General features: G+C 47.7%; 1 protein-coding gene across 1 annotated transcript in view; it reads left to right on the plus strand.

Moving 5' to 3' along the window:
• Positions 1-5398: 5398 nt before the first annotated feature.
• Positions 5399-15693, plus strand: part of Hck (HCK proto-oncogene, Src family tyrosine kinase) — a 43265-nt gene continuing 32970 nt past the window's right edge. Inside the window, exon 1 of the mRNA XM_075962546.1 lies at positions 5399-5644. The gene's annotated coding sequence lies outside the window, so the exon portion shown is untranslated. The remainder of the gene's footprint in view (positions 5645-15693) is intronic.

The raw sequence follows: 15693 nt of genomic DNA on the forward strand, positions 1-15693 counted from the left end.
TACAGAGTAAAATCCTCTTTCAAAAATAAAAACTAAAAATGAGAGGGGGGAGGGAGGGAGGGAGGGAGGGAGGGAGGAAGGAAGGAGGAAGGAAGGATCAGTACTCACAGAATGGGAGAAGTGACATTTTGGCTAAGGTGCTGGGATCAATAATAAAAAGACAAACTTTTAAATGCATTTTTGTGTTTGTCACTCTGTACCTCAGACTGTCCTTGACCTCAGGATCCCCCTGCCCCAGTTTATTGAATTTTTTTTCTTTTTTGGTATTTTGAGACAGGGTTTCTCTGTGGTTTTGGAGCCTGTCCTGGAACTAGCTCTTGTAGACCAGGCTGGTCTTGAACTCACAGAAATCCGCCTGCCTCTGCCTCCCAAGTGCTGGGATTAAAGGCTTGCGCCACCACAGCCCGGCGAGGCAGTGTCTTTCTAAGTTGCATGTTGCTTTTCGTCTTTGGGATGAGGCAGGTGGTTCAGCACTGGCTTCTGAGCACTGCTCCAGTCCGAGCTTGGCCAGAAGTTTCGAGTCTCAACAGTACAGACAACCGTAGATATCGGCCCAAGCTTTCTATGTTTGATTCTTTCGGTGACCTCCTTAGGTCAGCACCATTTTCATCCGCACTTGACAGGAGGAGACTGAGGCTCAGAGAGGTTGATTATTACCGAAGTCAATGGGCAAGTAGCCATGCTAAGGCTGAGCTTCCCAGAGTCTTCCAGTAGTCAGCCAGGTTGTCTATGGCAACGGTGGGATGGATGGATGACAGGAGTTTGCCACTTCAAAGCCTGGTTACACACTGACTTAGCATCAAATCTGTAATCATATAAATGTTTTAGTGTAAATATCAAAGCTAGGTGAGATTTTTTATTACATTGTGTGTGTGTGTGTGTGTGAGAGAGAGAGAGAGAGAGAGAGAGAGAGAGAGAGAGAGAGAACATGAGAGATGAGAAGACAACTTATAAGAATCATTTCTATCCTTCCACCACAGATCCTGGTGGGGGTCAAACAGATTGTCAGACTTGACAGCAAGCATTTTTAGCCCCCCTGAAGCATCTCAATAGCCCTAGATGGGATTTTTAAAAAAATAATAGATCGTACTGAAATTGTTGTTGTTGTTAATGTTTTGACTGCACATATGTCTGTGCACCGTGTACATGCCTACTGTCCATGGAAGCCAGAAGAGGGTATGTGATTCTCTGGGACTGGAGTTACAGACAGCTGTGAGCCACCTCGTGAATTCTGGGAATGGAACTCTGGTCCTTTAGAAAGGGAGTATTCCGCTGCTCTTAGTCTCTGACTTACCTCTCCAGCTTGAGGAGTTTATTAAATTTAAAAATGGGAATATCAAATGGCAAGGATGTGAGTCAGTGACTTAAAATTCACAAGCTTCTGGTGGAAACACGAGCCACAGAGACACTTGACCAGCTCAGTAGTTTACGGTACAGCTAGACGGTCACCTGACTCCAGACCCAGCCACTCAAGAGAAATAGAAACAGGGCCTCTCTCAAGGGCTTTAAACTGGCACCTACAGCAGCTTTGTTCATACGGCAAAAAGTCTAAAGACAACACAAATCCTATCAGCGAGCAAATGGATAGACAGCGGCAAGTCTATACTCGAGAACACTACTCTGCCGTGAAAAAGGACAAACTAGCGGATCGTGTAACAATGTGGAGAATCCCAAGAAATCAGTAAGTGAGCAGAGAGAAGAGAAACAAAAGAAGTATGCCTTGTGGTTATGTTTTTTTTTTTGTTTTTTTTTTTTATTTTTCGAGACAGGGTTTCTCTGTAGCTTTGGTGCCTGTCCTGGAACTAGCTCTTGTAGACCAGGCTGGCCTCGAACTCACAGAGATCCGCCTGCCTCTGCCTCCCGAGTGCTGGGATTAAAGGCGTGCGCCACCACCGCCCGGCCCCTTGTGGTTATGTTTATGTGAAATTATAAGCAATGAATTTGTGGGGACTGGGGAGATAGCCCAGTTGGTAGAGCTATGGTCTACTACAGATAAAACCCTGGTTCCAATATCCAGCACCCAACAAACCAAAAATATTGGTGCGTACCTGTAAGCCCAGCACTTGGGGGGGTGGGGAGTCAGGAAAATCAGGAGCTCATTCTCAGCTACATGGTGAGTTCAAGGTTAACCGAGGCTACATTAAATCACGTCTCAAAAAGAATAAAAAATCTTTTGCCAATTACCTGAAGTCACGTAAGAGCTGGAAGAATTAACTGGAATTAAGGAAAATTTTTAAATTCTTTATGGAAACCTTTGGGGACATAGAAATAAATGTGTTTGCTTTTGAGACAGGATCTCAGAATGTAGCCCAGGCTGGATTCAGACTCACCAAGTAGCTGAAAAAACATTGAATTTCTGTTCCCCTTCCCAAGTGCTGGAATTGCAGGTGTATGTAACTGTGTTCCATTTGTTTAGTGTCCGGGAACAAACCAAGGGCCTTGCGGATGCTACGCAAGCCCTCTACCAACTGAGCTGTAAACCTAGCCCCAAATATCCTGAATTCTGATTAAGGGAATGGTTCCACAGGCAAGTATTACTTGCCCACATTTACCAATAATTTAATAATTATTAATAATTGTAACTTTGAATTCTTTTTTGGTTTCTCAAGACAGGGTTTCTCTGTGTAGCCTTGGCTGTCCTGGAACTCATTCTGTAGACCAGGCTGGTCTCAAACTCAGAGATTCTCCTGCCTCTGCCTCCCAAGTGTTGGGATTAAAGGCGTGTAATACTACCACCCAGCAAATTTTTAAATCATACTTATTTATTGAGTGTGTATGTGTGTGGGTGTTCACGTGACATGGCATGTATGCAGTGCTCAGAAGACAACTTGTGGGAGTCTGCTCTCTCCCTCACCCTCCTAGTAGTAAGTGCCTTAGCCCACTGAGCCATCTCACAGCCCTAATTATGCCTTTTGTTTATATTATGTCACAACAGGGTTGGTGAGATTGCTCCATGGGTAAAGGTGTTCACAATGCAAGCCTGGACACCTCAGTGAAGTGGAACCCACGGCAAGGTGAAGGAGAGAGAAATGACTCCACAAAGCTGTCTTGTATGCACACACCAGTGGACACACACACACCAAAAATCATCTGGGCTCAGTAGGTTAAAGCCCTTGCCATGCAAAACTGACAACCCAGTCCTACAGTAGGAGAGAACCGATGCCCAAAATTTGCCCCACACATGCCATGGCTCTTAAGAACCCACACTCACATGCATATCATACACACAATAAGAATAAAATTTGAAAATATTTTTGAAACAGAGTGTCACTGTGTAGCGCTGGCTGGCCTGGAACCTGCTGTGTAGATCAGACTGGCCTGGAACATACAGAGATCCACCAGCCTCTGCTTCCAGAGTGCTAAGGTTAAAGCTATGAACCACTATATCCAGCCTCATAAAAATATTTTTAATTATGCTACAATAAACATGATAGGAACTTTAGGGACATGAATGACAATTTTTATGACAATATTACTTTAGCAAAAACTTCTGGGAAATGGTTTGAAAAGGAACTTGTTGGTTCCTCTGTGGTTCTGTCATCAAATGATACCTTGTCAACAAAGATGCAGCAAAGACTGGTCATATCTAATATCTCCCGGGCCTGCCCCAGACCTGCTTTTCTCTTCCTGGAGGCCCTGGGAGCACGGTTGGGGCAGGCCAGGATGCCTAAAGCCCTCCAGGCATCCCTCCCCTAACACCCCACAGGAATGTTTAAATGCCCAAGCCCTTGTCTCAAAGAGGGTAACGTGTGGTGTCTGTGTGTCTGCGTGTGTACACAATACACTGCCTCTAGTCTCAGCAGACAGAACCCTTCATTGGCTCCCTTCCCATCTCTGTCTCCTTCACTGTCCATAACCAGTATTGTTTACTCCTACACAGACCAATTCCACTTCTGTGTTGAAGTCAATAAAACCCGCTCAAAACTCAGTCTATTTTTATAAATAGGGCATGCATATATTAAAGGGTGAGTGTCTTTCTCAGTAGTGGTTGTGTCTTGGGGGGAGGGGAAGACGACAGTTGGCCAGGCTATGAGGCAGCTCTGGTTGTCAGAACTGGGGGAAGGGTACTAATGGGCCTAGTGAGTGGAACTCAGGGGTGCCGCTACCACTGGGTCATGCCCAGAAGAGGTCATACCCAATACACAAGGCTGCTGCTGCTGGCATGATGCACGCATGCATAAACTGAGAGGCATTGGTGGTCTGGCTGGAGCACCGCAGGTCAGAGTGCCCGTCCCGTCTTTTTAAATGAATGTTCTCTGTCCCTGTCTCTTGCTGGGCAGGATGCCAGGCAAACAGGGCCTCCGTGGTCAGCCAGTCAGACTTTCTTCCTCTTCAACTTGGGAGGTCTTCTGAGCAATCTCAAATTCTGCCCAGAACAAGGCAGAGAATTCCTGCATGTGGGCGCCAAGCTTTGCATGGAGTTTGAATAAGCGCTGGCAAAGAGAGGGAAAACCCTTTGCTGGGAGGAACTGAAGGGGCTGTGGAGAACCCCCAGAATCCTGGAGGCGTGGTTAGACTTAAAGGCGGATCCATTCCTTCCCCAGCTGGTTGGGAATCTTTGAAATGAAGGGTAGGATCATTTGATAACTCTATGCAGGATTCGAGATTTGGCACCGATGGGATTAGAATCCTGGAGACTGCAGATGGTATAATACACTGTCTGGAGCGAGGCCTCGGATTCCCTCCTCTGCAACACACACACTCACACACATACACGCATACACACACTCCCCCAAGATTAAAATCCTTTCAGAAGGTTGGACTACAAATCTAGAGAACAGGGATTAGGACCCTTCGCTTGGGTGAATTAGAATCTTTGAGGTCAGAGCAGAAAGTGAAATTAAAATTCCTTTGCCGGGCAAGGGGGCGGAAGGTTCAGCTGGTAAAGGTGCCTGGCGCCCAACCTGGAGACCTGACCTCAACCCCGGGGAATTCACAGAGTGGGAGGAGAGACCTGAGTCCCCCTAACCTCCACATCACGCCAAAACACCAGTGTATTTGTACACATGCACGTAATCAATCAGTCATCGTACGTAAAACAATAAAATCCTTTAGGTGCCGCAGGAGTCTTTGGATAGTCTCTTGGGTAGGCTGAGGGTGGATTTTAGAATCCATTGTACTGGTTCAAACCAAGGCGGGGTTAAGTGCATTAGTAGAGGGACAGGGAATCTTTGGGCAATGGGTCAACGCTTGGGGTCTGATTCAGTACTTCAAGAACTGGTTACGGCCCTTGAGGACAGAGTTAGCAAGGAAATGTTGAAATTCTTTGGAGGTGGATTAAGAGCTGGGCACAGCCGGGTGGGAGTTGGTTTAGTATTTTAGGGGGCGGAGTCTGGTCACTTGGGGGCGGGGTTTGCATCGCCCAGGGCGCGGCTAAGGCTCCCAGATGGCCAGTGAGAGCCTCAGGGTCGCGGCTTCCAGCCTGTGCTCACCCCGGTGTCTCTCAAAAGGGTGGAAAGGAAGCAGAGTCGCTGGGACAAACGACTTCGACCCCTTCGGAGAGCCGTCGCAGCCTCCGCAGACCGCAAGTCTTGGTCGTTTGCTCCACGCTTGCTACTCCTGGGCCGCCAGGGACCGCGGAGCTGGGGGGTCGTTCGAGCTGCGAGGATCCGGGCTGCCCGCGAGGCGAGGGGCGGGCGCCCAGGTGAGTGAGGTGGTGGGATGGAACCCCGAGAACCCGCGGTCCTTGGGCGCCAAGGAGCTGGGGTCCAGGGAGAGCTGCCGGCGCGGCGAACAGAGAAGGGACAGTCCCAGGAGCAACCGATTGGTGGTAGGATGCGCCGTCGACAGCGGGTGGAGGGTGTCCAGGTAGCCAGGTGAAGGGAATTGCCGCTGCCCAAAGCGATCATGGGATAGCCTTAGATAGAGGAAGCTCAGGCAGGGGAGTGACATTGCTGAGCTGACGCTTCTCTGACCCACCAGGTTCCCCTTCTGCTCAAACACACACACACCAAGAAGAAGAAGCAGGAGGGGAGGGAAATGCCCATTCAGTTCCCAGTGGGGGTGGGTGGGTGGTAAGGTCACGCAGGGTAGGCAGCAGGCAGGGCTAAGGGAGCAGCTGGGGCAAGACTTGCCCATGCCCGCCACACCCAGGCCCGACGGCAGCTTGAGTCTGAGACTCTTCTTCAACCTCCTCCCCTGCCCTCCTGGTTAACCCCTACACCAAACTCCAGAACCTCTTACACAAGGGTCATAATCCACCTTAAACTCCTGCTTGTGAGACCCTGGCCAGGTCACTGGTTGCTCTCTGGATTCCCCTTCCTCCTCTGTAAAAATGGGCTATTTTAAGTCTCCCGCTGAAGCTGGGTAGTCCAGGGAGGGAAACAGGTCTGCATGATACCGGGTGTGGAGCTTGGCTTTTCTGTGCCTCTGTTTCCATAGCTGCAGGATGGGAATGATTAGGAGAGTTTGCCTGCCCCCGATTCAAACTGCTCAGGATTGGAGGTGTTTAGAGTTTCAGATTATGGCAGAATTCTGGGTTTTAAGTATACAGGGAGGTATCTGGTGCATGAAACCTAAGTCTAAAGAGGAAATTTGTGTTAGAGAGACTTCTGTGTGCGTGTATAGTTTGGTGTGTGCTCAGGTGTTTGTGAACACATGGAGGCCAGAGGACAACCTCTGTGTTGTTCTTCAAGCAAAGTCCACGCTGGTTTTGAAGACAGGGTCTCTCATTGGCCTGGGGCTTGCTGGTAGATGGGGCTGACTGGCTACTGAGTCCCAAGGGTCCAACTGTTTCCACCTTCCTTTCATTTGGATTAGCACAACTTCCAGATCACGTTTTTCCCCAATGGATTCTGGGGGCATAGCTCAGGTCCCCCTGTTTGCAAGACACTTGTTTTACCAACTAGGCTATCTCCACAGCCTATGATTTTTGTTTGGTTGTTGTTGTTGTTGTTGTTGTTTTTGCTTTTCAAGACAAGTTTCTCTGTGTAACAGCCCTAGCTGTCTTGGAACTCACTCTGTAGATCAGGCTAGTCTAGAACTCACAGAGATCTGCCTGCCTCTGCCTCCCGAGTGCTGGGATTAAAGGCGTGCACTACTACTGCCCATGATTCTTACACATTGTATATTCACAGTCCAGAGACAACTAATGTCTTATTTCTATTAGCACCTAGATTTTTACTTCAACTCATAGCCTCAGATCAGGTATAATTTTTTTACTTGGATCATCCTGTCAGTATTCAAAATGTCTCGGATTTTAGGGCATTTCAGATCTAGGGTTGGGGTGCTTCCTCACTTTTGAAGATGAAACTAAGAACTGAAGGAAAGGGGGCCAAGTGGTGGCTCTGCCATTCAAAGCACACACACACACACACACACACACACACACACACACACACACTGAATCTGAGAGAGAACTGGAGGAAAAGTCCTTGGAGCACTGACTATCAATCAAGTGTACTTTCTACTGTTCCCATCCAGCCCTGAGATTCCCACGCCAGCATCTCCAGGAAAGCATGTTAAAATGCACATTGCTAGGGCAACCCCGGGACGAAAGTCTGGGGATAGATGGCTGCTGATGCTGCCCAGGAATCCCACTTTGACTGCAGCAGAGCTGGGTGTAGTGGAGCATTCCTGCAATCCCAGAACCTAGAAGAAGAGGCAGGAGAAGCAGGAATTCAAGGTGATCTTTGGTTATATAGCAAGAGTTTGAAGCTATCCTAGGCTATGAGATCTTGCCTGTAACAAAACAAAGCAATCGATAGCTGTTCACTTTCATCAACGAGGGATGCATTCCAAGATTCCAGTAGATGCCTGAGCTGTAGGCAATACTAAGCTGCACGTATATCTTTTGCATATGAAAGTTTTTCTTTGGTAACTCTAAATTAATGGCATCACTACTCCTGTGCCTAGGGCTATGATTTAAACAATGAACATTGCTTAAACTTGAAAATGAGTAACTACTGAGTGGGCAGTGCATACGGCACGGGTCCAGTGGTTAACAGAATGGTTCCATCTTGGGGAAGACAGGGGCGTACTGTGAGATTCCATCACTCTACTCAGAAGGGCAAGCAGCTAAAAACTTTGGACTGCTTATTTCTAGAATTTCTTATGTGATAGTTTCAGGTTGTGGCTCACTGTGGGGCTGAAACTGTGCAAAGCTAACCCTCTGGTTGGGAGTGCAAGGAAACTCCTCACATGAGCACTGATACAACTCTGAGGCCCTTAGGCAACCTGCCTTCTCCCTACCAACCATCAAACTGGGATCCATCGCGGATGAGAACGGAGGTCGAACTCCTTCCCACTAGCTGTAGTGGCGTCATCCTGGTCAGTGACCACGGCACAGTTTTTCTCACTCACCCACTGACCGATATTCGGGTTGCTGCCAGTGTTACTATAACAACTAATATTGCCGGGACCATCCTGTGTGTGTGTGGTCTTGGACACATGTGCAAGTGTTTCTTGGGGAAAACACTAAAGGACTGGATGGCTCTCCAGGTGGCAGGGGTCACCTGTCCCTTTTTATGAGAAGAGTATGGGACCTGGAAGGTCACTTATGGAGTTTGGGGAGAGAAAAGGAGTCAGCTCTGGGGACCTCTCAGCTCTGTATGGCTGGTTTGCCAGGCGACAAGCTCTCTGTTGCGACAAGCTTCAGCTGCCTTCTTCACTATGCCCTGTGCTTAGTAGATCTGGAAGCGCTGGGAGCATGAATTTTGCTCCTGCACATTTCTTCTACGTACCTTTTATTTAGCATAGCATGTCCTGTGTGTGATCGTGCAGGTGCAGTTTTTGTCGGGCTGAAAGGCTTAGTGGTACATTGTTAACCCTTTCCCATCCATTAAGATCTCCTTGAATTTTGAAGTGACTGATAAATATTCCAATTTGGGGGGTGAATAATTTTTAACCTTTCTAGACTAATACAAGGTTTTGCAATTCCAATGTGTGTAAGTGTTTGCCTGCACGTATGTGTGTGCCTGGTGCCCTCAGAGGGCACCAAATCACATAGAATTGGAGTTACAGATGGTTGTTAGCTGCCATGTGGGTTCGTAGAACTGAACTTGGGTCCTCCACAAGAGCGACAAATGCTCTTATCTGTTGAACCATCTCTCCAGCCCATAATTTTTCACATTTTAAATTGAGATATGAGCTACCTTTCCAGTGGCTGGTTTATTTTGTCTCTCAATTTGAGGGTACAGTCTGCCATGGTGGAGCAGGCACAAAAGCAAGATTCGCTCTAGCTGTAGCGGTAGGAGTCGCCACCACCTCCCATCTTCATAGAAGAGCCTAGAGAGGGTAAGTAATGTCCCCAAAGTTACACACCAGTCACTAACACAGTCTCCCTCAGCCTCCCTTTTTCAAAGCAAGCTTTGGTCCCTGCCCTGTTGCTGTCCTGGGAGTGGAGCGGACTTCTGGAAGTGTAGGTGACAATGGAGAAGAAATCTTTGTTCAGATTTTAAATATGTCCTTGCTCTTGGCCCGTGGCTGTGGCCACACATCCTGCGTGTCAGCATAACTCTGTGTTCCCTGGCTGCTGTTCTCTTAGGACTTGCATGCCCAGTCCCTCCTGTGATGCACTCACTCTGAAGTGCTTGGGCCCAGGAGAAATGGACAGATACATAGCAGTTAGGCCTGAGCTTGAGGGCCTGCTTGGGAGCCTGTCTTACATAAGCCGTAGCATGCCACGCTAGCCCCTTCTCTCTGACTCAGTCTACCCAGCCGGAAAATAAGTGCAAGAACGATAGCATGATCACAACACACGTGCACATGCAAAACACATGCTCACAATTTCAGTGGGTATACAGGCCTGTGTTTTCCCAGAAACAGACCCTAGACGAAGTTTCAACTGCAAATAGCTTACTTGGGAGTTGATTCCAGAACCTTTGATAGAGAAGTAGGCAAGAAGGAGCAACCCAGCAATTCCCACTGTGGCCCCCAGAGCCCCATCCCACAGGCCATGTGGATGCAGCACCAGGCCAGGTCAGAGGTGAGAGAACTGGGATGTTGGCCTCCTGCCTGTCAGTCCTTGGTTGAGGGCTCCTCCTGTAGGTGTGGTTTGCTGGCTGTCAGCTTGTGAAGCTCAGACAGAGCAAACACCTGTAGTCACAGAGCGATCTCTATAGCACAGAGGGGCTGGGGCTGGCAATTGAAAGTCCAACCAGAATGTTCCAGGACGGTTTGGTGGTAACAGCTGGGGACAGGGCATGCAGAGCATCTGCTTGCATATACAATGCACAACTATCAAACCCAAGGCCAGATGTTAGCAGAGGTTACCCAGGTTAGGGAGGGGAGGAGCATGGAGGGAGTGAAAGGAGTGACCTAAAGGGGCCCCAGATTCACTGTGATGTTTAAACTTTTAGCATGCGTGTGCTAATGTCTCAGAGGAGAACAGAGAAATTTCACTGCATTTATCTGTGTGTGTCTATATACACATAAGTGGGTGTGAAAACTAGAAGATAAATTGTGAGAATCGGTGCTCTCCTTCCAATGTGTGGGTCCCAGAGTTCAAACCCAGGTCCTCAGCCTTGGCAGGAGGAGCTTTTACCTTCTGAGCCATTTCAACAACCCCAAGAGAAGACTTTTTAAACCAAACATGTGTGTGCCATAGGATGGAAGTACATTATATACATGTATGAAAATGTCCCCATGAAACCGATGGTTTGTGTAATTAATATCTCCAAATAGAGTGCTCTGAGTCTATTCCCTCCTTGGGACTGGAGAGACAGCTCAGTGATTAGGAGCATTTACTGATCTTCCAGAGGACCTGAGTTCAGTTCCCAACACTCGCATCAGGCTGTAACTCCAGGGGAGCCGTCAACCCTGGTCTGCACAGGCGTGCGTACTCATGTGCACATACCCACATGTAGACAGTACATAATTAAAAGTAATAAAAATTAATCTTTAAGATAGTAACACACCCTACAAAATATAAACTAAATCAGAGCCTAGAGCTCTATCAACTGGAAGATGTGTTCTTCTGGCTTTTCTTTTTTTATTCTCTATGTGTGTGTGTGGTGTATATGTGTGTGGTGTGGTTGTATGTGTGGTATTGTGTGGTGTGTGTGTGTGGTGTGTGTGTGGTGTATATGTGTGTGGTGTGGTTGTATGTGTGGTATTGTGTGGTGTATATGTGTGTGGTGTGTGTGTGGTGTATATGTGTGTGGTGTGGTTATATGTGTGGTATTGTGTGGTGTGTGTGTGTGGTATTGTGTGGTGTATATGTGTGTGGTGTGTGTGTGGTGTATATGTGTGTGGTGTGGTTGTATGTGTGGTATTGTGTGGTGTGTGTGTGTGTGGTGTGTGTGTGGTGTATATGTGTGTGGTGTGGTTGTATGTGTGGTATTGTGTGGTGTATATGTGTGTGGTGTGTGTGTGGTGTATATGTGTGTGGTGTGGTTGTATGTGTGGTATTGTGTGGTGTGTGTGTGTGTGTGGTGTATGTGTGAGGAGGCTGGAGGTAGATGTCATGAACCTTCTTTGATCGCTCTCTACTTTATTCATTGAGGCAGGGTCTCTCAATCAAACCTAGAGTATGCCAATATAGCTAGTCTCCCTACTCAGTTTACACCACAGATTCCCTGTTCCAGCTTCTAAGGCTGAAATTACAGACAGGTTCCCACACCCAGCCAGCATTTATGAAGGTTCTGGTGATCAAAGGCCAATCCCTTGCTTGCATACAAGTGCTTTAACCACTGAGCCCCACCTCCAGCTCTCTTCTCTTCTCTTCTCTCTCTCTCTCTCTCTCTCTCTCTCTCTCTCTCTCTTTCTCTCTCTCTCTCTCTCCCTTCCATCTTTCCTTCCTTCCTTTCTCCTTCTTTCCTTTCTCCTTCTCCTTCCCTTTCTCCTCCCTCCTCCCTCCCTCCCTCCCTCCCTCCCTTCCTTCCTTCCTACCTTTCTCCAGAGGAGAGCCTTGAACTTTGGATTCTTTGGCCTCCACCTCCTGATTGCCGAGGTCCCGGGTACATGCAGGAGCCCTCAGCATCTGTGGGGCTGGGGATGGAGCCTGGGGCTCTGTGCACACTATCTGAACACTCTAGCAGCTGAGCTACATCCTCAGACCATGTTCTCGTGGCTTTGAGGATTGCATCCGTGAGACGCGGCTGGATGTTGGACTTGAGAACAGCGCAGCAGGCGAGAGTGAAAAGTAGCCTGTCACCAAGCTGGCCACTGTATCCTGTGTAAAGGGGACAACCCGCTCCAGCGAGGAGCACCTGGTTTTGTCAAGAAAAATGAGCAAACTGGAAAGCTCTCCCTACCCAGATACCTTTGTAACTGCTGCCAAGAAACCTGGGTCCCGAGGAAGCCCGTGTCTGCGGATGCCACAGGAATTTGCTAGGTTCACGTCGTGTTCTTTATTCCACAATCTCCTCCTTATTCCCTTGGCTAGGGTTTCTCACAGAACGTGAAGCTCGGCTGGTGGCCCGCATGCCCCAAAGATGCCCCTAGCTCTTGTCTCCCAAAACACTGTGGTCACAGATATGTGCTGCCACACCCGGATGCTAGGGATTCGAACCCAGGTCCTTATGCTTGCATACAAGTGCTTTGTCCACTGAGCCTTCTCTTTAGCCCTCTGGGCTACATTTTAAAGAACGCTTGCATTTTTAAGAGAAAGAATGGAGATTCTCACCAAGGTGGTTTCAGATCTTATCCTGAACTTCTCAAACTGCTGGCCTCAAGACAGATAAAATGAGATTTAAAACATCCCAGGGAAGTTCACAGGTGCTGCTGATCTCTGGAGCTGGCCGGTGGCCTAAGGGTAAAGGCCTAAGAATTTGAATGGCAGTTGAACTAGCCACTGGGGCTCAAGTATCTCACACCAGCTTTCAAGCTGGGTCACACTTGGAAGCAGAAGCCAGAATCTTCCTCTAGGTGGTGGAGTCCCTAGATTTCAGGTGACCCAGGGCCTACTGTGCATCCCCTCTGGAGATTTTACTCCACCTGAGAATGAAGGACTGGCCCTCCAATCTCTTCCAGTGTGCATGGAACTCATAGCCTGGCCAGAGCAAGCTAAGTCTCCAAAAGGAGGGGTGTGAGGAGTGAGGGGTGACCCCCAAATGTCCACCAAAGTCAAGTCACATAGAGTAAAGGTGGTCTTCTCAGAATGTAGCCAGGGTGCCTGAGGGACCCTGTACCCCAAAAACTGTTTTAGAGAGGAACTTCTGGTTGGAAAGATGCCCCAGCCCCATGGCTGAGCTGTTCTAAGAACAGAAAGTTCCTCTAAGCAGGCAGTTGTAAGCCGCGGGCCCCACAGCGGTCATTGCCTCCCTGAGCTTCCTTTTTGGGTCCCTCGCTCCCCCACACCTTGTGCAGTAGCCTCTGTTGCTGACCCCAGGAGGAACGACAGGCAGGAGGACTCATGCTCCCTGCCACTGCTCCTGGCTATGGGAATTTCTTCTTAGGGCCTTCATTTCCCAGCCTGAAGAATGGCTTTCTAATCTGCTCTGCTGGCTTACAGCTCTGTATGGTAAGGCTGTAGAGAGAATACAATGTGCTCGCTCCCCAAACCTGGATGGCGGGCCCCTCATGTGCCAGGCACTCATTAGGTACCAATGGCTTCAGTGCCACCAACTTAACAAGATCCATATTCCCCATCCTCACCATCTGTGGACCTGGTAGTTCAGCTTCTCTTGCACCAAAGTCTGCGATCACAGAAGTTTTGGCTAATCAGCCATTTATTCTTTTTTTTAAAAAAAATATTTATTTATTTATTATGTATACAATATTCTTTCTGCGTGTATGCCTGAAGGCCAGAAGAGGGCACCAGACCTCATAACAGATGGTTGTGAGCCACCATGTGGTTGCTGGGAATTGAACTCAGGACCTTTGGAAGAGCAGGCAATGCTCTTAACCACTGAGCCATCTCTCCAGCCCTAGCCATTTATTCTTGAGTATAAATTGCAACCCCCTCCTAAGTCTCTCCTAAGTTCTGGGCAGAAATCTACACATGGTATTAAGAAACAAAATATATAATTCAAATTGGCCCAAGGAATAGAGGAGGTTATTGGAAAGCTCACAAGACCCCAAACTCAAGCCAGACTGCACTTGCATTTGGGAATCTGGATGTCTCTATTTTTTGGCTTCTTCTGGCTACCAAAAACATCTCTCCCAGACAGAGGCCACAGACTGATGCTCCTTGGTCAGAACTGAGCCACACCCAGTTTGGTTTCTGTGGCTACAGCTCTGATTGGTCCAACTTGGTCACAGACCTACACTTACACAGGATGCAGGAGACTGGAGCCAAGGCTACCTCAATCCATGAACTGAGTCAGAGAGAGCGGTCCTCAGAGGAAAACTGGGGAGCTGCTCCTAACAGAAACAGACACCACGTAGGAAGAAGCTACAGCTGCCTCCCTCAGAGAATGTCTCATTACACTTTGGAGAAATGGAGGCTTGCCTTGGGTCACACAGTGAGCTTTTGGCAAAGGTGGGGTTAGACTTTTAATGCTTTCAGAATTCCATGCCCAACCCATGGATGCTCAAGCAGCTCCATTCCCCTCCTTGGCTTGGAGTCTGAGAAGACCTGCAGACAGAGTGACAGCACTTGGAAGTGACTAGCCAAAATAGCTGGCTTTTTTTTTCATTCTCTCCCATGTGGTACTGCAGACTTAAGAGGAGAGAGCGTCCTGAGGATGGGCCTAGACACAGTCAAAAGTTCTGAGGCAATGTGGGACTGGGGCAACTTCCGCTCTCAGTGCCTTTTTAGGAACCGCATTAGACAAGAAATGGTCGTGTGGGGGGTTTGGAAAGTTTGTCACAACTTTGTCTCAGGAGACCTCAAGACAAGCCTGAGAATCAAGTGTCTCCTACTTACAGAAAGAAAAAAATGAGAATTAGAGAGGGAGGGTGACTTGTCCAGTTTCACAACCAGTTTGTGGCAAAACCCAGTACCCAAACTCCCAGGCTCAGCCTTCACTCTACATTGGAGAGTTCAGATTTTAGTGTTTCCTCAAACTGTTCTATAAAACAGAAAGAAAAGAGAACCAATCTCACAGTACAAAACTAACTTTACCCTAATGCAAAATGAGACACACACACAGTTATGTTTCTGAAAAACATGGTTGCAAAAAAGTCTCAATAAAACTCTTGCAAACCAAATTCAACACACTTACCAACCATCCAGGTTGACTTCACCCCTGAGATGCAAGCATGGCTCAATGTTCACAAATCAGCAAATGTAATATTGATGCGTGGTTAACACATGGATAGAATTAGGGACAGAAATCGCACGATCAGCTCAATAGATTCAGCAAATGCCTTTAATAAAGTTCAACATCTCTTTGAGATAAAATCACCGAAGTAACCAGGAATAGAAGGAATAGGTCCTCAACAGAATAAAGGCTTTGTACCACAGACTGACAGTCAATGTGATAGTAAGTAGGGAAAAGCTGAAAACATTTCCTCCCAAATTAGGAATAAAATAAGTGTGCCTATTCTGTCCACTTTCATTCAATACAGTGATTCAAGTCTTAGCCAGAGTAATAAGACAAGAAAAATGAACACGAATAGAAAAGGAAGAAGTCAAATCATCCCTATTTGCAGATTACATGATTCTATACTTTTGGGTTTGTTGGTTGGTTTTGTTTGATTTGTTTTGAAACAGGGTCTCTCTGTAGTGCCAGGCTGGCCTTGAACTCTCTATGTATCTCAGACTAGTCTCAAATTCATGATGATCCTCCTACCTCAATCTCTTAAGTGTTGGGTTTACAGATATAAGCTGCCATGCCTGGTTTATGATACTACACCCAAAAGCTCCTA

Source organism: Microtus pennsylvanicus, chromosome 2, assembly GCF_037038515.1.
Source record: "Microtus pennsylvanicus isolate mMicPen1 chromosome 2, mMicPen1.hap1, whole genome shotgun sequence".
Taxonomy (NCBI): Eukaryota; Metazoa; Chordata; class Mammalia; order Rodentia; family Cricetidae; genus Microtus; species Microtus pennsylvanicus.